Raw genomic sequence first — 24,493 nt, 5'->3', positions numbered from 1 at the left:
AGGAGTATTTTAGCCTCTGTCAACATCTGTGGGGATGTGAGAGTCATTGAAATATGTGAATCACTGCCTTATGGTAGAAACTATCTGGATCAGTCAGAGCAAAAGTAATGGAAATCCAAGGATTGACGTCACTTACACATATGTATAATTAGCTGGCATTTCTTCTACCTGTGCTGCCTTGTTTCTGGTAACGTGAGAACTCCAGTGCTGCTTGATGTACTGAGTGACCAACTTTAGTGACCAACAGGTTTTAGGTTGTGGCCTTCAGGGGTGCAACAAAACAACAGTTTGGGTTCATAAAGAAGTGTACAACAGACTTAAAAAAAAAATTAATAAAATACTGTGATCTTCCAAATATTGAACGCATCTCAATATAAGTTGTACCCACAAACTTTGAAAAGAAATAAATAAGTACCTATGTAGGTCATACTTGTCTATAACCTGCATGTGTCCAGGTTGTAACATGAGATATTAACACAGAAAATTGTCACAACATTAAACTTTTAAATACATACTGGTAAAATGGCTGCTTACGTTTACAAAACCCAGTCTGTCAGAAAAACTCCATTGATCATTACGTTTCTCCATCTTCCTCCTGGGCATTAAAACCATTCACTTCGTCTCCTTCGGTGTTGGAATTGAACATCCTCACACACACTTCCCCACGTCTCTTCGTTGTCGGTCTTAATGTTCCTTCAGTTTTCAGATGACGGCACAAGCTCCTCTTCATCACCCGTTGGTAAAACCCATTCACTCCCCACATCGCAGTGTTCAAAGTGTTTGAAAAGTAAAGCTCAATAAGATCCACACACATATGCCGGCTCTATTATCCATATTAGACTCAGAGTACACGACCAAGGAGGAGATGTTGACTCTCAGTAAAATAACACGGGCAGAGAGGAGATGTGACCTTTTTAGAAACAGAGGAGATTTTCTTCACTTTTTCAGACACATGCTGTGTAAAAAAACAAAGCCTCTGATGTTGTTTTTCTTGTTTTCTCTGTGGGTGACCTTTAAGTTTTGTTGGACATGGTATACTGTATCCCAGGAAACAAGTCTTCAATTTACTCCATATCCCGTCTGTAAATTAAAACCCATATGCTTACGTTCCAGCATGCATGTTTTTCCTGGGAGAGCGAGAGATGTGACAGTGCAACCATTGCTGTGTTTGCTGGGATGAAGTTGGATTACTTGTTCTTGCACCTGTTTGGTAATTTAGTGGCTCCAAAACAACCCTGCGTGTGCCGAGCTCCCGAGAGGCGCAGCTGTGGTTGTGCTATTGTAGGGCTGCATGAAATTGCACCTTTTACCTCAAACAAAAAGCTCTAAAAGCATTTTTGTCAATTTCAGTTGGTTGAAATCTGCATGCCCCAGTAAAACTCTCACAAATGTTAACTTTTTTGTGAACTTTTTCTCAGTAAAAATAAAGTCCATCAAGTCAGCACTCAATGTAAGAGTGGAAAATTAATTCATTGACTGTGAACTTGTTGCGTCTTCTTGGATTCAGGCTTTCAAGAAAAGGTCAGCCTCAAAGCACTGCCATATAGCAGAATACTCACAAATGTAAGAGTCCAGTAAAACATTACATCTCATCATCATTACACCTCACATTTCTCATTTGCCCATCAAGTTTCAGACATTTTTCTAGATAGCAGAACATTTTATTCATGTTTACGAGAAAACGCCCCTTTAAATATTCAGTTCTTTCACAACAATTCTTCACGTCAAGTCTGTTTTTTTATTTCTCTCTAAAGAAGTGATTTGATTACAGATGTCTTTTTGGTTGCCTCTTGTATTAGTTGAACAGCTAACGGTGCAGCCTTTGACGGAGCGTTCCTTCGTATTTTAACGCTTTTCTTGCATCTTTCATAGTTTGGGCAAACCTGTCGGCGAAGCCGCAAGTTGCTGGATGGTATGGAGCAGATGTCTCTTGGCTTTCAGGAAAACTAACTGTGTTTCCATTAATGTTTCTTTTTCTGTACATAATGAAGTATCACGTTAGGAAAGGTTGCCTTACCAGAGACACCAAACTCAGAGAAAGTCCACATCTCCTCCATTTTTCCTGACATGTGTGGTTCATACTAAATTGCAACCTTTACTTCCTGTTTGTTACAGCCAAACGTAGCATCAACATCTGATGAAATGACTCTTTGCAAAGCCGCTTGATTGGCTCCAAACCACTAGAGGGAGACACAACTAATTCACATTTCCTTATTTCTTTCTTTTAAAGTTTGCCAAAAAATCGGCATGACAGTTGAATGGCAACAGGACTATCCGCAAGTGGGCATCCAAAAGCAGCTAAACATTTCTCCTGACTCCCTGGAGGTTCCCTCCCTGACCGCCACTTCAGGCCTTTTACTGTGCGCATCGACAGTTAAAGGAAACACTGTGTCCTCTAAAGCCCCTGCAGACTCGTTATCCACACAATGCCGTGGCTGAAGTGTGAACACCCATGGGTGGAGAGGAGCTTTGCACAGATCGCTTTAGAGTGAGCATGAGCAGCTTTTGGCCCTTTCCTCAATCTATAAGTCAATGTCTGTCCCTTCCTCATACTGTGCAGCGACATCCAGAACTCAGTGTCTGATGAAAACCAACTACCTGATTATTTGAGCATACAAATCATTTTGGGAGGAATCATGAGTACAATTTATTTGTGATTGAATGTGTTTATGAAATTGATTTTCAAAAGGCTTAAATTTGAATTATGATAATGGAAAAGAAGTTAATGAAATGGTGATAACAGGATGAAGGAAAAAATTCAGGAAGGATTAAAACATCAGGAAAGTGACGTATAATTAAGCTTCTAATTTGTGATTGTTGCCAAACAAATCTCTCCCATGTTTTTCTCTTTACGGTATTCCTGTGAAGACAAAAATAATCTCTTGTTTAGTTTAGAATAACTTCGATTTCTAAACTAGAAAGTTTCAGAAACTAGGAAGTTTCAGACCTGGATGCAGGTCTGAAACTTCACTGCAGGTAAAATGTTCTCTGGTGGATTTTGGACTGATAATAATTCAACTTTGTGTGAAACAGATTGGTCCACTCACACAACCAGCTACTTTGACTTCTGTTATAAATTGCCATCCTCAGGAATCAAATGTATAAATCAGGACATTAACACAGAAATTACACAGCATATGAAACGATACCTCAAGCAATTCTTTAAATATAATGGATTAAATGAAATACACATTCTGTTCAATAAGCCATTAAAACAAACCTTGGGTTTATTTATTTAAAACAACTTATAAAAAAAGAAGAGTTAACCATAAAGGCTAGTTTTCATCTGTAATTCCTCAGGGTACAATCAATATACATATCATACATCACAGTGCAATACAGGCAGATTAACAAGCCTACTCCATCAAAAAAGAGAATAACAGTTCATAAAAATGATCTTTTATTTAAAAATCCACATCAGGTTACAAATAAAAAGTCATATATTGCGATGGACTGGTGAGCTGTCCAGGGAGGGGATAAGTGTGTAAGATAACGGAAGGATGGATGGAAAACGTCATACAGGACAAAAGTTCACACAATACAAACAAAGTATAAAAATGCAGAATAAAAATAAGAATCGCGTGTGGCTGATTAATTTTTAAAATCAAGATTTGTGATTTCTTTCTTTTACCGCTGAGCAAAAGTGGAAATCCTAAGTGTGGATGTTTTCATCAAGAACAGGAGAAGGTGGAGGTGAGGGAAGCCAATCACAAGTGAAGCACGCTTACAGTCTTTAATAGATACTTCACAAAAGCTTTCAGAGTGCATTTTGCCACCTAAATTAATTGATTCCACTTAATTGCTTCCTGGCTGCCAGCTATGTAATCTCATTAAAGTGGACCCACACAACACAATGACTTGCTTTGATTGGTCGCTCTGATCTTGGAATAACTGCAAAGAATCAAAGCGTGTTGTAGTTACTGCCACGTTGATGTGTGAAAACATAGCAGCAGTCCAATTTTTCCAAACTGTTTTCAACAATTAAATCACATTAACATTTTCAGCATGGCTTACTCTGACATTTCATAATGTCACTCTGTAGCTAAAGAGCAGATGAGCATATTCATGGCAGAAGGTGTGGGCAGTGACGCAAATGTTAAGTTCTTATGACACACTAAAAAAACAACAACTATCCCATAGGTTAAATAATCTTGATTAGCAAATGTGAAATATGAGACACGAGTCAAAATGTGGAAAGTTTTCTGGCCACAGATCGACAATCTGATCTTTGGGAGTCTTTATCATTAACCCTTTAACTACACTTTTTAATCAGTGTTGCACTGAGCAGCAGCTACTGTAATAAGCTCAGCAGATGTGCCGTTCCACCAGGTGTTTCCTAATTGCTGCTGGCTAGTCTGAAGGTACTGAGTGGGGGGGAGTCGTTGGAAAAGGCTGCTCTGTGAGGCGGAAGCTTGGAAACTTGTAGCTGCAGCTCTGAGGAGGATTTGTGTCTAGAAGGCAGGGCCAGGGCCACCCAGGTGGTTGACAACATTCTCCTTTAACAGCAGCCTGCTACCATGTTCCACCCTCGGTGTTAGTGCGATGCTCAGGAGGACTGCAGCAAATGTCACGGTCAGACAGCCAAGAAGGGGGGTGGTTGCTTCCCTATACCATACAAAAAATAAAACTCACAAAACAGCACACAGTGTCAGTGCCATCCAGACTGCAGTCAGAGAAAAGGTCTTGTGGGGTCTAAATGATCCGACTCTTCAGACTAATCGAGGTATGAGATAATATCAGCTGGACTCTTTCCTACTTCACCTGTGCTGACATGACTACACTGACATGAAGTTACCTAATAGACTGAAACAACAGTGAATTTTGTCATACAGTAACGTTCTAAGCTAATAAATTATGCACCTGATTAAAACAATCAAACAACTTTCGCCACAAAATAATGAAGACAGAATGTTTTCAAAGTCAATGTTTTGTCATGGCCATCAAGATCAAGATCTCTGTCCTGCGGAGAATTTGGAGGTAAACCTGAAAGAGCGTGAGAATTGTTGCACCATTAATCATATAATTTGACATTTATAAAATAAATCTGCTCAATTAAAATGCGAAAATTTCAAAAGATAAAAAATAAATAAAAACTTTTGGCTAAAGGTACTATATATATATAGTACACAATTTGTACATTTAATTTGATTTAATTGTGTTGAATTATATGGAAAAACTTGCACACCATTGAACTCTGATCTGCCTGATGTGATTACATAGAAAAACATAATCACTTCTCTTGAAATACAAAGCATTCTTTGTGGAGCTTCAGTAATTAAGTTTTTAACATCCGACACCCCGGATTGTTCGCTTGATTTTCTCTCAAGCTGTGCAGTCTGAATGAGGAAAACAGAACGTCTGAGTCAATCTCCGAGAGTATTCGGCGACATTAAATGGTTTTGACTACGTGAAATGACCTGAGAGGAGCTAAAAACATTTTTTGAAAAAGCACATCTGAGCTGCCTGTCAAACACAGAGCGCCGGAGATTCAAGAAGTTTTCGTTTAGCCTCCTTGAACATGTGTCCAGCTTTCCAGCTTCTTCACCCCCCTCTAAGAAGAGCCCATGCTCCATCTTGTGAAAACGTACACACACACACACACACCCACACAAAGACTCACTTCCATGGACACACAGTCAGTGGGAACAATAGACGTAGAGACACCTGCTGGTCTAACACACCCCGTCCTCCTCCCTCCATCCTTTCTATTAAGATTCTCTGTGGGTAGTTTAGCCAGGCATGTCGTGGTGAGAGCCAGTGAATGATAATGAACTGGGCAAAGTGGAGAGTTTTTGTGTGTGAATGGACTGAGAAGAGGAGGAGGCTTGTTGAATCAGTCCTTCCATCCCCAGCATTCCATCCATCCATCCGGTCCTCCTCCGTTACCTCACCGCTTCTTCCTCCTCCTCCTTTTCCTCCTCCTTGTCGGTGGTGTGTCGGCTGGAGGGACGGCCCCCGTGCTCTGACACAACTCACACACGCAGACACACACCTCCGCGATGTGTCACTACCCATTCCACCTGCCTCTTCCCGTCATTCCCCGCTCGCCGCTCCGACTGCCCACACTTGCTGCACTTCCCTCCCTCAGTTTTTAACCCTTATACATTCATTTCATTTATTCTGTCCCGAGTCCTTCCTTTCACTCCCCCGTGCCCTCCATCACCCCCATCATCATCACCACCACCACGACCACACACTCTACACACGCCATGTGTCACCACCACGGAGAAGAAAGAAACATGCTCCAGTCGACAAGTGTAAGAGACGAAGAGGAAGAAGACAGAAAAGTGTGGAGCGCGTGTGGAGCCCGGCGACACCACCGTCCGCCTCCAGCCGGAGCCTCCTTTGATGGAATATCCCGGACAGCGGCGCGCGGAAAGAGGGAGCAGAAGGAGAGGAGAGGAGAGGAGAGGAGAGGAGAAGATTAACGGGCTGAGAAAACGGGACAGGCAGCGATCGCCTCGAGAGGGTACGAAGACTCACAATGAAAGAAAAAAAAAATCTATATTTATGACGTTCTCTTGCCAATCATGTCTCTTTAACAACTTCGGCGCTTTCTTCTGTCGCTTTCGGCGTTCTCCATTCGGGTGTTCATCTCCCGCTCTGCAGCTGCGGCTCCAGTTTTGTCCACAGGCTCTGTTTGGGACTTTGACTAATTGTGAAGCCATTTCCAGGACTTGGGCGAAGACGAGCCTTTTCCTCCTGCTCAACCCCCCCACTATGCCTTTTTTCATTCTAATTAATTCCCCCCTGTGCAGACCCTCAAAGAATCCCTCTGTCTTTCACTTTCTGTAAGTCTAACTAATTCTCCCTTCAGCCCCATGTGCTGTATTCTCCTGGCTCCCCCCATCTGTCTGCCTTTGAGAGGCAAATAATTGGACGTGGAGATTGGCTTTTCTCTGCCGAAGACAGAGGCACAATTACACACACACACGCACGCACACGCACACATGCACACACACACCTGGAGCAGAGTATGTGTGCAGTGGTGTTCTGTGTTGTGTATTTTGTCTCAACGTTAGAGTTGAAACTTGCTGAAGAAATGTTCTGATCGGTTCTGTGGGTTATGTTCAAAAGACGACTCGGGCGTATTTGGTTTTCTCAGACTTTTCCAAGTTGTACGTGGTTTAAATATCGTTTTGTTTGTTTTGTGTGGCTAAAGAAGGTGAAAATCTTTCTTGCGTCCATATTATGTCGTTTTCCCACTTTGACCTTTGGGTACTTTGCCAGTTTTTTTTAACTATTATTTTTGATGAGAAACAACTTTCTCACATACAAGCAAGAAAATACCAAGGGCAATGTTTCGCACTAACTTTGTTCCATGTTTTTCTGTTTTTTTGTTCATACTCTTCAGTGACAAAATGCGGTTATGCGATATGGATAAATGTTAGCTCTCAAGGATCTGAAGGTCATGGTCTGTCATACTGCAGGAGAGCAGAAGAATCCAACCAGGACTGGAACCACAATCAGTAAAAAACAAGAAATTGAAATATATTTCTGATCATTTCTGTAATTAAGTGATCAAAAACAGAAATATACTGAAATACAATGCTTAGTTGCGTGGGTACAAAATAGAAATAGATTAGGGGGAGATTGAAAAATCCGGGTAATGATTGGTCAAAAACTTCTATATTGTAGGTAAAATATTGCGATTAAAGGTTATTGAAAAAATATTTGCTGAATTTGGTAAAGAAAGTACCAATGTTTAGCTAATTAGAAAATTGTTTTGACGTCCTCTAGGATTTTTGCCTCTTTGGTGAAATTTCGTTTTCGCTCGGCAGCTTGTAAGGATTTATTTCTGCGAGTTTCCGAAGTGAACTCCTCCGTACAACTTAAAACAATGAAGAGACTTGTTGAGGCGAGGATGAGGAAGACGGAGCGAAGGTACTGAAGTGGGAAAACCTGGGATGTGTTGCCATGCTGGCCACATGCGGGCCTGTTGGAGGAGATTAGGACATGAATGGGAGGCTTTTCGCTCCGCCTCACTCGGAGGCTAGATGCCAAGTCTCAGAGACCTGACGCTAACTCACCAAAAACAACCAATCAGATTGTCCGCTGTAGACATTTTCCTACACACAACTAATAAAAGGGGGACTCTAACGTGTTCCTGGTGTATCCGGCGGTTTTGTCAGCGCTCTGTTCAGAATCTTGTGGCATATAATTCACAGTCTTTTCTTCTCTCCATTCTCTCCACCTTCCCGCCCAACCTTACATCTCCCTCCTCCTCTTCCTCTTCCTCCTCATGCTCATACTCCTACTGCACAGCTCCATCGAGTCCAGCTTCACACACAAACTCGCACCCTGCACACACACACACACACACACACTTTGTTGTGGAGCGTGCACATGTGTGGGCACTCACCACAAGTGCATGTGAGAGTGTGAGGATTCAGCCAGTTGGACCGACGCAGCGGCGGCTCGGAGGTGAGTGTTTGTTTGTCGTCCGTTTTATTCCACAATTTTTCCTCCTCTGGTCTCGTTACCTCAGGAAGTTTGTGTGCGGAACCAGTGACAGTGGTGGAAGGAGTTGGCCTTAGCAGTGCGGGTCAAAGGTGGCACTGGTGACATTTGGAGTTGATATGGAGCTGAGATTTTGTTGGTGTCATTTCCGTGTGTGTGTGTGAGGGGGTGTGTGTGTGTGTGTGTGTGTTGGAGTTGGTGCCACAGGGTGAGCCTGGCTCAGTCAGTACGTGTTCTGGTTAAGAATGTCTGACCACAGCTTGAATCTTTTTCCCGGACCAGATCGTTCCACTTGGAGCCTGCAAAGCGTTTGCTCCATTTTTCCCCACTTTCTCATCCGTCCGTCCGTCCGTCCGTCCGTCTGTCCTGATGCTAACTCATTTCACTTCAGGGACTTAATTGGAATTTCAGTTCTTAGGCCGGCTCTTGCGTACTAATTATAAATTTTCACAGAAATGATTTATACATTAAACAATCTCTCTTCGCTTCTTTCAACCCCTATCTTTGTTGCTCTCTTTTCCACTACCCCCTCCACGACACACACACACTCACACACCCACACACACACACACACACACACACACACACACATGCTTGTCCGTGGCAGATTTGAAAATTTCCCGGCGGGGTTGGAGGGCGAACAGAAATAGATCTGGTTCTAAATCAGGACGAAGCGCTCGGCACATGCAGCCTTGCTATCCTCCCTCCCTCCTGCTGCTGCCAGCAGCTACTGCACTCAACATGTAAGGGAACGAAAATAACAAAGTGAAAAGTTTAAAAGATTGATTTAATGCAGCAAAATTAAACAGAAGGTGGACAAACCAATCGGCAAAGCTCGCCAAATCCTGCACGCACAAATTCCCAGAACATTAAGGAAAAGGACATCCTTAATTTTTAAATCAAATTTCACCTGTAAGACAAACTGCCAATAAACATGGGATGAGCTGTGATGACGTGAAACCGATAAATCGCTTCTGAACAGTCAAACTTTATAAAAGATTCCAGGCAGCTTAAGCCGTATGGATCGCTCCGTTCCACCTCCCACGGACGGATTAAGAATCTCAGGCTGGAGTTGTGATACGGATCTGAAGCCGAGGAGTTTCTGACCGCCCCGACTGTCTGCCCACCTGTCTGCCCACCTGTCTGTCTACCTGCCACATGCGCGTATGACAGGCCTGATCCAGGAGCAGTGATAGGATAGGTCACAGCCCACCAGCTGCCTCCGGCGGTGCTGGACAGGCGACGGGAAGACATGATGTGGCAGAGGGGGAAAAAAAACGAAGAATGATAGGAGGATAGGAGGGGGGTGCCAGGTTGAAGCAGTGAGTGTGTGTTCATGTGTCAGACTCTGAGTTTGTGACAAGACAGTGAGAGATAAGTGGAATGGAGAGAGGGTTGGAGGGGTGGGATAAGATACGTAGCACCTGGGCCGAGACAGAAAATGAAAGATAAGAACAAAAAAGAGAAGAGAGGAGAGGAGAGGAGAGGAGAGGAGAGGAGAGGAGAGGAGAGGAGAGGAGAGGAGAGGAGAGGAGCCCATCTCTCCTACCTAACCAGGGCTGGTGTCACAGTAAGACCTACTTGTCCTCTACACCCCTTTTTTTTACTCTGTGCTCTCTATTTTTTTCTTTTCTTTCTGTTTGACAATGAACTGACAGTAAAGAACAAAAGAAGGCATAATGTATGCAAACCCTCCTTTCCCCTGCAGTCAGCAGGGAAAGAGGATGCAGCAAAGACAACGTAGGCAGGAGGAAACCATAACGTAGGGGCTGACTGCGGTCGATGCCCAGCGACTGAAAGCATGAAGCAGCAGCTGCCCCACTAAGGATCTGTGTGAACTGATTACCTCTTAAAGAGGAGCAAAATGAATGACCTTCTTTTTATGACTTGTTAGAAAACACAATGGAAGGATTGAGTTTGACTTACTTTTAAATATCGATTTTCCTTCACCTTAAACCTAATAACTTGCTTGACCAAACTTATCCACACCTAGTGGCAGAAATGCGAACTGTAACTAGTGTAAGAGCCAAAACTTTCCGTTCTGGAACATTTGATCTGGATCAGAAGTCATATCTGACTTTACATGTTGTGGTTGCAAGAAGACCGGTGGGATTTGCTGACTGTTGTAATGCTAACTGTTAGTGGCAATAAAGGACTACAAGTAAGAATAGGGATGATTGCATCATGGTTTTCTATTTTACAGACTGAGAGAAGCGCTAATAAAAAACTTGTACTGACAATATTTTAGAAATTGAGGTTTAGGCTATTAAACATTTTGTTGTTGTTTTCTGGCAGAAGTCCAAATATATTGGATATTCCTTCTGTATTTTTGACCAGAAAGTAAAAATCCACATGAGAAATCAAATGCAGCACATCATTAGTTAGACCTGGACAATATGGCTGAAAAACAAACCACGACACCACGTGTTTCATATCAATCGATATTGATAATTATGGATTAGTTTTTTTAAATTTTAAATATCTGAAGCCACGTTGTTACATTTTCAAGCAGTCATGAGGCAAGAGGACAAACTCTGAAACTGCTGCTGTGCAAGTTAATAAACAACTTGTTGCTAGGTAACCAAGAGCAAGTTGAGTTAGTTGATGCCACCAGCTTTGCTGTGAGAGGTTGAACGGCTGAAGTCTTTCCTCTGCCTGCGTTCTCCAGAATCCTGTGTAGTTCTGGATCGGAGTTCAGCCAATATTCTATCAGACATATTATCTATTAATATCAGTCATGCATTTGTGGCTATTTATATTTTTATTGATTTATTGTCCAGCTCTACTACCAGGGAGGCATAGACTGGATTGACAGTACACCAAGGTTTCAAACCTTCTAAAACTGTCCATGATATTATTCCTTGTGTCTACACTTACTTTAATTAGACACTATACAAAGTGTTTGAATGTTTTGTACTGTGAAGCACAGGGTGGCAATGCTTTTGATTATCAGAAACAAAACTCTTGGTTCAATAAAAATATATGCAAATCAAAATCTGCCAGGTGTATGAATAATTCTGGACCAACCTTCACAAATGCTGCCTTGGCTGAGGTGACCATTTTCTTCGAGCTTCTTGGTCTGTTTTTACTCAACGTTACTGCATCATGAAAACTTTATAGCAGCCCATGCTTACCATCAAGATATTCAATGTTTTTGTAACATTGTCAGTTCTGTTCTCATTGGCTTTGATATCTTCTACAGATCCTAAGTATCTTTTGTGTTTCATCCCCAGAGAACGTGGTGTTCTACTACAAACAGAAAGTAGAAAATAAAACAAGAGTACAAATTCATTCATTGGTTGGATTTTTACCAAATGGCACAGAGCAAAGTTAGCCCAAAACATGACAACATTTCATTCACTAAGTGAGCTACTACAGCTGAACAGACGAGTTTTTTTTGTCATCAGTGGAGCTTATTTACAGGAAACAGATGAGGGAGTTAAACACTGGAGCGCTTATGTCAAAAACTAAGATTATGTTCACAAATCAGGCAAGTGGAACTCAAACCTGATTTTTGTTTTCTTGCCCAAATGCAAATTTTTCACTGCAGACTGAACGGCCCTATTCTGATCACTGATCTGATCCAGGCCACTTTCATATGTGGTACTAATTTGGATATGTATATGATGGTTTTCAAAGTGTCTGCCGTCTGAACGGTCAGGTTGTATTCTGTCTGACTTTTACTTCATTGGTGTGACATGCATCATAATTCTGTATGAGAAGAAGCCAGACTCTGTGAATGTGAACCTAAAGAAGGACCCACCGTATTGAACAAAATGATACTGTTTTTATGAAACAATATTAACATATTGAAGCATATGTTTGTCTTTTGCCTGCCCAGAAGCAGTATGTAGGTTACAAATAGCCTCACACTGCTTGACCAACTATCAGTGCCATAGCAACGACACGAGGGTTGCTTTAGCCATGTCTGGTTTGGCCTGTTGTCCTCCAGCATGGTAAGAACGTTTTGGTGATGTCAAATAAGACCTGATCATTCTGGTGAATCATCAGAATTGGGCCGTTCAGATTGCATAAAATTTTTATTTAAGTTTGATGTAAAATCAAACTTTTGACCTTCAGGTGTTTTTTTTTTTATTATTTGAGAGCAAGTTAGAAACAAAATCTTTTTTTAAGTAGAGTTGAGGTGAAATTTCAAGATGGAATCCGAATTTAAAGTATCAATCTTACCACGCCAGTATCAATCAGATACTGATATTGATTCGGTACCAACATTGTTGGTACTTTGGATCCTCCCTGGTTCCACCTTTAGTAATCTGGTTCAAACAGAACTTCAATCTGATGAAATGATAGACGATGGGATTATTTTCCACATAGATGCACAGAAATCTTTGTCTCCCCTCATTTTGGCCATCCTCCACAATGTCTCCCCACTAGATAATTGATGGTTTCTCAGTAATACACACATTACAGAGCCTGTCACACACACACACACATGCACACACACACACAGTCATCCTGCTTGACTGATGATTTCAGCTGCGATAATTAAAGAAGCATTAGTCGTAAGTGAATAAAACATACATCAATCCTGCTTCCAAACTTCCAATCTTTCTGTTCCCCCTCTTCCTCCAGTCATGGCTGTGGTTGTTTGTTTCTTTCTCTCTCTTCTCTTCTATTGGACTTTTTTGTTTGTTTTATTTCATCACTCCTCCCCATGCTATTCTCCTTTATCTTTTTATTCTTCTTTCTTCCGGCTCCTTTTGTCATCTTCCCCCTCCTATTTTTGTACTCATATCCTCTTCTCCTGTTTTTTTTTCTTCCATCTACCCCCATTTCCTAATTTATCATTGCCTCTCCGTTCTTACACATCACCTCCTCCCCTCTGATTCCATCCTCTAGCTTCTTGTGTTCAGCATTCCCAGGAGAAGCAACAACGTTTTTAGCCGAGCTTCATGTGCACACATGGAGACATTTGGAAACACACTTTATCTAGCACGCATGCACACACACACACACACACACACACACACACGCATGCACATAAACCTTTTCGACACCGCAGGTGCTGCATCAAGATAAATGAGCCGTCATTAGCCAATCAGGTCAGCCGGTGGGAGGGCGATGGAATACCAAGGAGCGAGATCAGCCGGTGGAGGTCAAGCCGCTGACAAGGAGGGTGTTTGTGTGTTTCTGGGAGTGTGTTTCTATGTTACCTTGTGCCGCTGCATGCTGTGATATTGAGAGGGAGGATTCCCTGATTAGATCAGCTCCTACAAAGTTTCTTCTTCTTCTCCTCCTCCTCCTCACAGCTCCTCACTTCCCTTCCTTCCGCCATTGCCGTTTCTTCTTTTGTTTCTTCCCCCCCAGCAGCACTCCTCTGGGAGGTGGAGGAGTGCTGCAGATTGTTGCTGCTGCCATTTGATGGCCTAATTGGTATCTCCGGCCTGTTGTTTTTATCTCCTCATCAGCAGATCGTCAAAGTGAAGAAGGCAGAGGTTGAGGAGGAATTAAAAGCTTTTCACATGTTTAGCATCTTCCTCTGAATTTCCTTGTCGGTTGGAAAGGTAGACGGATGAATTGTGTTTTTCTTGGCATCATCCCAAGAGAAAAGGCAACTGAAGTCGTACAAAACAAAGTTAAACTGGCACAAGTTTGAGTAGCAGCTCTGTAATCATCCATTATCTATTTCATATTAAGATTGCATTAACATTGAAAAAACACAATTCCTTATTTCCATGAAATAAGGAATGAAATTAAAATCACGTGTTTCTTCACAAAGAAAGGAAAAATGGAAAGGGAAAGCAAAAGATGGATTGTTGCCACATCTGCAATGATGCAAGCGCTGTACCAGTTTGTCGTGGTGAAGGCATAACTCTGAATGAACCGGTCAATCTATGTTCCTATCCTCACCTATCGTCACAAATTTCAAGATCAAGGATAGAGTATGTCAAAATAAGTTTCCTCCGCAGTGTGTCTGGGCTCTCCTTTAAGGACAAAGTAACAAGCTTGGTCATCCAGGGGGGACTCACAGTAGAGCCACTGCTCCTCCGCGTTGAGAGGAGCAGTGGCTCAGGGCTCTGGTTAGGATGGACGCCTCCCTTTTTAGTTTTGTGGGTGTGTGTGTGTGTCTGTGTATTTGTTCAGCTATCCTATTAAGGACCTTCTCTGGCATATTTACTAATCTTATGAAGACTGAAGGGCCTCATTTGGACCAAAGCCTGGTTCCAGTGTGGTGGACCCCTTTGTTTAGGGTGTGAATTAGCTGTTGGTTAAGGTCAGATATGCTAGTTAAGGTTATGTACTAGGGGTACAATGTGAATTAAGTTTAGATCAGGTTTAGTGTTAGGCATGCACTGTTAATTATTAGGTGTAGAGTAAAAGTCAGGGTTAGGCTGTAGAAATGAATAAAAAATGAATGGAAGTCAATCTAAGGTCCTTGTGAGGATAGAAAGACATACTTGTGTGTGTGAGAGAGTTCAGAAGGCTTTCAGGATGGCTGCTGGCTTTCTTTGATCACTAATCCTTCCTCTGGCCTGACTTTCTGTCCCTTACACATTTTTTCGTCTGACCATCTTTGTGTTTTTCTCTCATCTCCACTCCAGCGCTCGCCTCATGCGTCCTGTTGCCATGTCTGCATGAGAGCAGCTTAGAGGCGGATATCTAGGGCAGGGTGTCCTCTCTCTCTGACTCTGACTCTGTCTTGTTCCTTCGCATGCCCCTACTTTAATGTTGTTGGATTGTTTTTTTCTCACATTCAGAATGTCAGGCTTTTCAAATACAAATAACACTTTGTGAGTTTTAGTTCACTGATTTAATCCTGTGAGCTAGAACACTTTTCCACCACCACCTACATGTAAACTAGGTACAGGCACAGATTAGAGTTTGAAATGCTTCCTCACATTTAGGATATGCTGCTTTCGATAAGACTACAGCTACCTTAAAATAATCATTCTGTTTGAAGGAGAAAATAAGTGTTCAGGACCAGTACATTTGCAAAACTGTGAAATAAGTTACTTATTCCAATTAGAAGGAGATTGATTTTGTCAAAGATGCCAGTTGTCTCTCTCTCACGAGGATCACTAAATCCTCGTGAGAGAGATTAATTACCTTCCTCATGTTCTGAGCCGAGTGTAACGGGATCCATCAGTAGTTGTAACAGCAAATTACAACTACTAATAGGAAAATATAATATTTTAGATGTAAAAACGATACAGTAGGTTATTCAGTTTAAATATTGTCACACAAACATTGCCATGTTGTTCACACCGCAATGCATTCTGGGTAAATGGCATCTAATGGTCCAACTGCCTGGATCCATCCAGCCAAAACAATGATAAGTAACATTATTAAGCCTTTTCAAATTGAACCAGAGCTCATTGAAATCGATAGGAATGTAGAAATCACAAGAGGCGATGAAGGACCAAACAGAAGAAGAGGACAGAGTTGGCCGAAGGAGCTGGTGATTTACTGCTGCCTTCAGCTTCATGATGAAACAATGACTGACATGTAGCTCAGGTCGAACTGTGTGATCTGGTAAATACTTCTACTGCTCTTTGTCTGGTTCAGCAACAGCTGCTCAGGGTCCGATCCTCTCCGGTGTCGCAGTGGTTTTACTTTCAGCATCGGTTTTCGAGCTCCGTTAGCATGTCTAGTAGTAATAGCTCCATTAGAGCTGCTTGTCTTTAATGTTTCTCACAGTGTCTGTGTTAAGCAACAGCTGTGCTGTTTAGGGTCCTTTTGGTCGAATTGGTGGATTTAGTACCAGAGGCAGGAGAGCTCTGATAGCATTTCAAAGAGCTTCCAGCTCTGCCTGTCTCAGCTCAGCAGCACAGCATTTATTTTTAGCTCATTAACGTAGCAATCACCTGTTAGAGCCTTTGTCAGTTTTGCTGGTACAAATATCTCAATGTCTGGATGAAATTCAACCAGAGAAGCTGAGCTTCATGTCTTCATCCCAGATGGAGCACTGAAGGAAATGAGAATCAAGTGGATTCCATATAGGAATATGCAAAATCCATGCAAAACAGACCTGGGTAGAAACCCAGAACCTTGTTGCTTCAAGGCAACAGTGCTACCAATGGCGCCTTCGTGCAGCCTACTCCTCCGGTCCACTATCATGATGTCCATATTTATTTTCACAATTCTCCATGTAGGCAATATTAATATAGATTTTAATGCCCAGAAAAATATTTTTGATGTTTCCTCATATTGTTATACACAACATGACCGGCTAACTCTTTCAACACCATAAATCTCCTGTTGACCAACCGGAGAATGTTTTCAATACGTTAAATATATTTCAGACAGGAATTGCAAAAGCATTGTGAAAGAAGAAGTAAAGGATTTGGATGATAAAGCGAAGCAGTGGTTGGCAGGTAGAACTAAGAACGGGGGGAGTGGTGATGTTGGACCGATTTCTCGTGTGTGTATGGGGGACGTTAGAGATGTGTGTGTGTGTGTTGGAGACAAGCACAAAGCAGAGGCCTGTGGAGAAGAGAGAAAGCTCCTGTGTGTTACAGAGTCAATAGGCTCTTTGTTTGCTGGGCCTGGGAGACAGTTAGCCATTAGAACAGACTGGGACTCCACCACTCTGAACCTCACCTGAATATAACCACACCTGAGGAAACGTCTTGAATACCAAACAGTGACAGAATGTCACAGATTATTTCCAACCATATTTCCCTTTTGGATGCACAGTTTTGTAAGGTCTGAACCTTTGGAGGAGCAGGGCTGCTCGTGTAGTTGTGGCCTTCAGTTAATCTGTGATTTTGGGGGAGGGTGGCACAGGACAGCGTACCTGAGAACTGGACAGAGGGCATTTTGTGTTGGACAAGGGAGAGAGCAGCAGCGAGAAGGAGTCGGAAAAACAGAAAAAGGGAGGAGTGGAAGACAGAATGAGGTGGAAGAGGAGGTGGGGGCAGGAATGCAGCCTGTACAGGTAAAAGCTTTGTCCAGGTACCAAAAAACTAGCAAAGAATTCCCGGATCTGCGCTGGTTTCAGTGTTCACGTAATGGTGCGGAGGGTGAAACTCAGAACAAAAGAAGGATGCAGAGGTTGGGAAATCACCAGTAGATAGACTTCTGCACCACAGCCAGAGGATGGGAACTGGGAACAGTTTGGAATAGTTGCTGGGGAACATGACGTAAGTAAGAACAAAACATTTTCTGAGCTCTTCTGCTTTTATAATGTACTCTGAACATTCTTTAGGTTGTAATGATCTTCTCAGTTGCACAACTGCATTTAACTATCCTAAATATCTGGGTAGGAAATTATTTTGAATTATTGGTAAATTTACAAAGAAGATGAGAATATAGAGAAGGCTTAGTGGTAGATTTTTCTCAGAGACTAATTATGCTGCAGTACAAGAAGTCAGACACACATTAGTACAAATTTCATAAACAGAATTTCTTCTTTATGTGTCTAAATTTGTCCGTTAATATCAGACTTCACACTTTTCACTCCTATTTGTTCATGTTGGGCTCCATGCTTGGCTTCTCTTCCACTAAGGCAGCCACCGCTCAACTATTGGTGAAGAACAGAGAGCGTCCTCGCAACTGGTTGTGACGACTCAACATGACCAGCTGGGTGTCACATGCAAAACAGTACAATGTGAACGCTGTTTCCTGCCGAGCGGCTTCATAACGTACAGATATGTCCGTTTTGGGTCCTTGGACCTCTAAGAAATGAAGCAACCTAACACTGCTGCTGCACATGTTACACAGCAAGTTATTGCTAGCTGATGTACCAACCTTTCATAGCTGGCTGTGAGAAGTTGAGAAGCTAAAGTCTTTCCTCTGTCTGCATTCCTAAGAGTGAAGTTGTCAAAATTCTATCAGATTTAATTTTGTTGATATTGATCATGTCTCAATTGCGGTAGATACCCATGACAAATCTTTCAATTCACCTTTCAAGACTCGATTACTGCAATTTTTACTGGATTATCAAAAAAAGCAATAAGACAGCTCCAGCTTCTCCAAAATGCTGCTGCAAGAGTCCTAACTAAAACAAAAACTTGGCATATCAGTCCAGTTCTGAGATTCCTGCCCTGGCTGCCTGTTGCTCAAAGAATAGAATTTAAAATCTCCTTAATGGTTTACAAAGCACTTCATAATAGAAACCCAGACTACATTTCTGATCTTCTTCAACCATATAAACCACTCAGACCTTTAAGATCATCAGAATCAAACCTACTAACTATTCCGAGAGTCAGAACCAAACATGGTGAAACAGGTTTTAGTTTTTATGCTCCAACACTTTGGAATAAACTTCCTGCTCACTGTAAGACGGCCCCTAACTTGAGTTTATTTAAAATAAGGTTAAAAACCTCCTTATTTCACGTTGCCTATTCTGAAATTTTTTAACTCTATTCATTCACTATATTAAAAATTTTAATGTTTATTTTGTTTATTTTTAATCTGCTTGATTTTTTTTTCTTTATATTTTTTTTTTATTTTCTTGTACAAACACTTTATAATGAATTAATTTCGAACACAGAATTACATTGAAGTAGCAGCATCATTTGCTATGGCTAGGTTACTTATGAACAGCAGAAAATCATACAAAATATGTGAAAATAGTGTTGCAAACTAAAAAAAAAAATCAAAGTAATATCCCTACTGAAATAAATCCTTGTTTAGTTATTAACCCTCCTGTTGTCTTAAAATAACATTTAGTGGATCTTTGGGGAGTTTTAACACAGTGGCGGGTCATTTTGACCCGACGACAACAGGACGGTTAAGGCCTTCTGTAAAATGATAACCATCATTATCAGGTAGTAGAAAAAGTAGTTCCCATCCATCCTGTGTCATTTAGGCAAGATCTCTATAATTAAGTTACTTTCTAACATGCTGTTAAGATACATTATCTGAAATAACTGAAGTATTAAAAGTACTGATGCTTTGTTTGGAGATTCGATCTTCATAAAGCTTAAAGGTCTGGTATAGGAAGTACTAATACTTCAGTATCAATCCGCACATGACTACAAGGAACACAACGAAGGAAAGAAGAAAGGACACAACATTTAGAGAATCATCTTTCTGCAAGGCGTAGGAAGCCGGCATCCAAAGGCAGGTCGTAACTTTGAATGATGGAAAAAGCTCTGGGTGGAAAGTCTGTGGAGTGTTGACCACTGGGATCGGCATTAGGATTCTGTCACTGAAACTGAAAGGCACAACGCTAAGCTTATCTATGCTTTACGCACGGACACACACAGTACGCACACGCTCGCATGCCTGCGTGCACTCCTGCAAACACTGATCGCCTTATCTCCTCGTCCAAACAAGAAGATAACAAATAAGGCACATTGTCTGTTTCCACAGTGGATCTCGATAAGACTCAAATCAGCTTAAATGCTCACGAACACACATCCATGCATATAATCACATAAAGGGAAGCAGAGTGCGTATACACAGGAAGCGGGCTGAAAAACTGGGATTTAAAACAGGGATAGATGACTTTGACAGTCATCCTACCAGCTCCAAACTCTTAGAGTGCTCATCTTTCATTCTTAAACCCTTCATCTCTGCTTGTCTTTCCAGCCCTTTGACTCTCAAATCCCCATGTTTGTCAATAGAGACGTTTCTTAAAATGTAGAAACTCACCCTTTCTTTCCATCTAAAACAACATATTCTGATGCAGCAAATTAGGGTTTTTTAAAAATCTGCACTATTGTTCTTTGTGATTAAGGTGATGCTCTTCCTAAATATTTCAGGGCTGACCATATCTGCTTGTTAATTTAGCTTAAATATGAGAAAAATCCACAAAATCAAAAACTGATACATTGCTGGCATGGAATGGCAAAAAAGTGAAACGTTTGCTTTTTTGAAGATGAAACACCGTTGTATTATTTGAAACTGTTTATTCTGCTTGGGTTCCTGTATATTTTCCTTGGTCTATTCAGATTGTCATAGCATGGTAGTCATAAGGAAATACACCTTTCTGACCACAAGATGGCAGCAAAGTACTTTTAATTCTATCCTTGGTATGTGTACAATTTGCATTAACAGGGAACCTGTAGTCCTTTTCTAGAAGCACTTCTGCACTTTTACACTCTACACTGTTTGGTTGGTTTTCCATTACAGTTGTCATCATGCTACTTTTCGGCCAGAGTCTGAAAAGTAGCATGATGGAATCTGTACATGATGCTAACACAATCCAACGCAATAATGGAAGACAGAGAAATATAGAACATTCTGCTCAGTCTGTCACTGTTCTTCAAAACTCCAAATATGCCGTTGTGAGTTTCCACCATTTTTGAGTTGTGTTATTGTAAGGTGGTCACTCTTGTGTCACAACCGGTGACTCTGCTGCCTGGCCAATCAATGCTAAGTAGGTGCTAGTGGAAAAGAGCCAAAGTGGGAGCAGTTAGAGGCAGTTCTCTGGGGCTAAATGAATACAGATGTAATATTAACACATTGTAACATGACACAATGTCTCTGGCTCTCCTTGCTTAGGTCCTGGAGACACAGTGTAAGCAGGTCTCTGTTGACCTGAGGAGTTCACATGGTTTAAACTTGGCAAGCAGTTAGGAAATGTTTTTTGTCAAAAGAGCATTTAGTGCTTGGAGCACCAATAGCTACATTTTAAAATCTACCCCTTTATAGGGACTCAATGCAGTGATTTAGGACCTGGTGCTGTATTATGGTGTTGGTTAGGACTCTGGCAGCAGCATTTGGATGAGCTGAAGATGCTGAATTGTTCTCACACAGACATGTAAAGATAGCTGTCTGTAATCGGACCTAAATCTAAATTTCCTTGCTAGCCTGCAGGAGATGTTTATGTACAGGCTGGACAGATAACCAGTCCATCACACAGCAATACGGAGACACACAGGACAAACAAGAGCAATCTGGAGAACCCAGCTAACCTAGCAGTCATCAGGTAACTGCATAGTCATTTTTCAGGACTGAGAGGATACCAGAGTACCTGAAGAGAATCCGGACATGGGCTGGGAGGCCCTGTAAACTTCATGCTGAATAATAAAAGCCTGTGCTGTTTATTCTGTGCTTTGTTTGGTCAGTAAAATCCTTTATCCTTGCAATGTTTTAAGAGGGTCATAATTAGGGTGACCAGACGTCCTCTTTTTCCCGGACATGTCCTACTTTTCAGACCTAAAAAAATGTCCGGGGGGAATTTCAAAATCGTCCGGGATTTTGGTCAACTGCCTCAAAACACATTACATAGCTTACAGTGCATTGTGATTACATTGCCACTCCGTTCCACTACTCCATTCCAGGTTTCTTTGTAAAAATCGGTAGCAGTTTGAGTCATGAGTAGAAGTTTGACTTTGTTCATTTAACGTCTTCAAACTGTGCGTCTGTCTCTTTCAAAACTTCTGCTGAAACTCTGCCTTCAGGAAGTCATCACAACATGGCTCTATTAACTCTTTAGCAACTTTTTTAACCTTTATTACACTGAGAAGTAGCTCCCGTAATGAGTTCAGCAGACTCGCAGTTCCACCATTTATTTGCTAATTACTGTTGGCTAGTCTGAAGGAGCTGAATGTGAGAGGTGTGGGGAGGGGCTGCTCTGTGAGGGGGAAACTCAGAAACTGCAGCTGAGGAGGATCTGAGTCTCTGAGGTGATACTAGATCCACCCAAGGTGTTTTGCACAGCTGAATGGTTGCCATGGAGATTAACTGATTTCTCAGGTATATTTTTGATGAGGGAATAAGATGAAAACATCATGATGTAAAGCTCAAAAAAGTTGATTCTACATACTACTGCCCCTTTAAAAATATAATCAGTGTGCTTATTCTGAGAAATATATGAAATTTCATTTGAACTCGATTATAATTCATGGCCAGGGTTACTGCATTTGAGGCGACTGAACCGATTAGTTGACATGGACACGTGGGCACACCGCTCTCTCAGAATGAATAAAACTTTCATGAGATTACATAATAAACTCATGACTGATCCGTTGTTTTCCTTCAGTCAGTGTAACCCCCCCCACCCGACCGTACGTTGAACCACTCGGCGGTCCATCCAAGCGTCGGGCAGCCGGCTGTCTGTTCTCCCCGCTGCACTTGCGGACGCTCATGGGCTGCAGTCGCCTCCCTCTTCCTCTCTGGTTAACGTTGAGTCATCCACTTTCAGCCGCTTAATAATTCAGAGGGTCCATAAGCTGTTTTCACCTGCGTTATCTTATACATCGTTTTGTAAACGCACCCCCCGGAAACGACAATCCGGCAAAACAAGAAATGGCCGAGGGTTGAATGGGGGTGGAGGAGATGTTGAAGGATGTGAGATAGGGATATGTGGGAGACAAGAAGGATAGAGAGTGGAGAGAGACAGAAAAGGAGAGCGAGAGCAAGAGAGAGAGAGAGAAAGGTGTCTGAGCTCTGTTGTAAAACCTCTGCAGGGCCTTGTAAGCTGTCAGACAAGCTGAGGGTATTAAAGCCAAAGAACTGGGAGAGATACACACACACTTCTGGGGACACGCACACACACACAGATGCGGATCATTGTGAGGAGAGAAAATGTTACTCCTGATACCACCATGACTGACTCACTGCTGTGTTTTATGGCTTTCTATTCCTATGTGATTTTCTCTGGCGTGTCACATAGGGTCTAAAGCCATTGGGTACAGAGTGGGAGATCTGCAGACGGGGATTAGATGGAAGTATGGGATGGCAGAGCAGGGATAAAAGGAAGAGCCCTCCCGAGGTTTGGTGGTATGTACGTACACACACACACACACGCACACACACACACGGCTACGTACTGTGTAGCCGGGGGCGGTTTTGCCTTTCCTCGTAGGCAGCTTGGAGCGAGGTTCAGCTAATTGCCCCCACATGCACCGAGCCAAAGACGGCATCAATCCCTAAAGCCACACACAAATAAACACGCGGGCTTGAATGCAGAAATTTTATGTTCAGTCTGCGCCCGTGTCACGCTCACTTCCCCCCCCTATCCCTCGCTCCCACTTGCATCCCACCTACATACACACATCCAACACACACATTGTGCGCTCGCTAGCGAGACTTGCTTGGTGCCGCCGCTGCTGCTGCTGACTCAGGTTCGTATTTAATGAAGCTCTCGGTTTCACCTCGCCTCTCCTAATCTCACTGCTCATTTGTGATTGGCTGCGAGCGCGCTGGCGAAAACTGTTAACGTTGGGAGTTTAGTGAGCCTTAAGACTGCTTTGGTGGTGAACGGGGAAAAGAGAATGCCCGGGATGGAGAACCAGTGGGAGAAAGTTCTTTGGCTGCAGATGTGGGAAGTTGGAGGGGAAAAATGTGCAAAGAAGCATAATGGAGAAAAACTTTTTCTACTTGCTGAGTGCCAGGACTCCATGTGCTGCCAGACTTTACTGCAGTGCATGCGCGCTTGAGTGTGTGTGTGTGTGTGTGTGCCAACTCACTTATTGATGGAACCTACACAAGTTTACCTACATAATTGTTGCCATTGACAGTACATATGCATGGAACACACACATTACCATGAAAAGTGCACACCTACTTATTTTCATTACAAATGTGCACAAAACATTTTTGATATTCTACTAATGTCTAAAAAACCCCACACAATTGTGAAATTGTGGTTTGTTGTTTTACCTGATTAGTAGAAAAAATACATCCAGCATGAGGTGATGTCAGATTTGAGCAATAAAAGTTGTTTTAAGAGTGACATAAACCAGTTTTTTTATTATTATTATTATCGTGTAATCAGAATATTCCACTCGGAGCAGACGAGCTCATCTACTGTCAACAGAACATTGAAGATTCTCCCTTTTCTGTTTTCACAAATAGACTAAATGTTTCTTCAATTTAAAACTGTTGAAACTATTCTCTGTTGACTTTGGTTTTGTTTGTGTTCAGCTTTATTTTGGGTTTTTGTATATTTATATTCTGCTCCCTGTGTGTGCTCTGTCAGCCATTTCTCACATTTTCTCAGTTCAACTTCAGTTCCTTACCTTCCTTCATAATTGCACCTGGGGAGTAATCAACTCTCCAGCTGTAGTATCTCCCTCTTTGTTAGCCCTTTGTCAGATCATCCTGTTATTCACAGCAGCCTGCTTCAGTGTGTTGCTCTCATAGTTATTATGTTGAATCGTCCTAAACTTTAGTT

The 24,493-nt window shown here is 42.0% G+C and overlaps 2 long non-coding RNA genes across 2 annotated transcripts in view; one reads left to right on the top strand and one right to left on the bottom strand.

Moving 5' to 3' along the window:
• Positions 1 to 3,478: 3,478 nt before the first annotated feature.
• Positions 3,479 to 24,493, bottom strand: part of LOC122833994 — a 41,628-nt gene continuing 20,613 nt past the window's right edge. Inside the window, exon 4 of the long non-coding RNA XR_006371099.1 lies at positions 3,479 to 4,605. This is a non-coding gene — a long non-coding RNA (uncharacterized LOC122833994). The remainder of the gene's footprint in view (positions 4,606 to 24,493) is intronic.
• The window catches only part of LOC122833993, a 30,194-nt gene continuing 10,301 nt past the window's right edge, over positions 4,601 to 24,493 (top strand). The window contains exons 1-2 of the long non-coding RNA XR_006371098.1: positions 4,601 to 6,469; positions 8,266 to 8,424. This is a non-coding gene — a long non-coding RNA (uncharacterized LOC122833993). The remainder of the gene's footprint in view (positions 6,470 to 8,265; positions 8,425 to 24,493) is intronic.

This window comes from Gambusia affinis, linkage group LG07, assembly GCF_019740435.1.
Source record: "Gambusia affinis linkage group LG07, SWU_Gaff_1.0, whole genome shotgun sequence".
NCBI lineage: Eukaryota > Metazoa > Chordata > Actinopteri > Cyprinodontiformes > Poeciliidae > Gambusia > Gambusia affinis.
The sequence above is the reverse complement of the archived record's forward strand: the minus strand, read 5'-3'. Positions and strand labels throughout refer to the sequence as shown.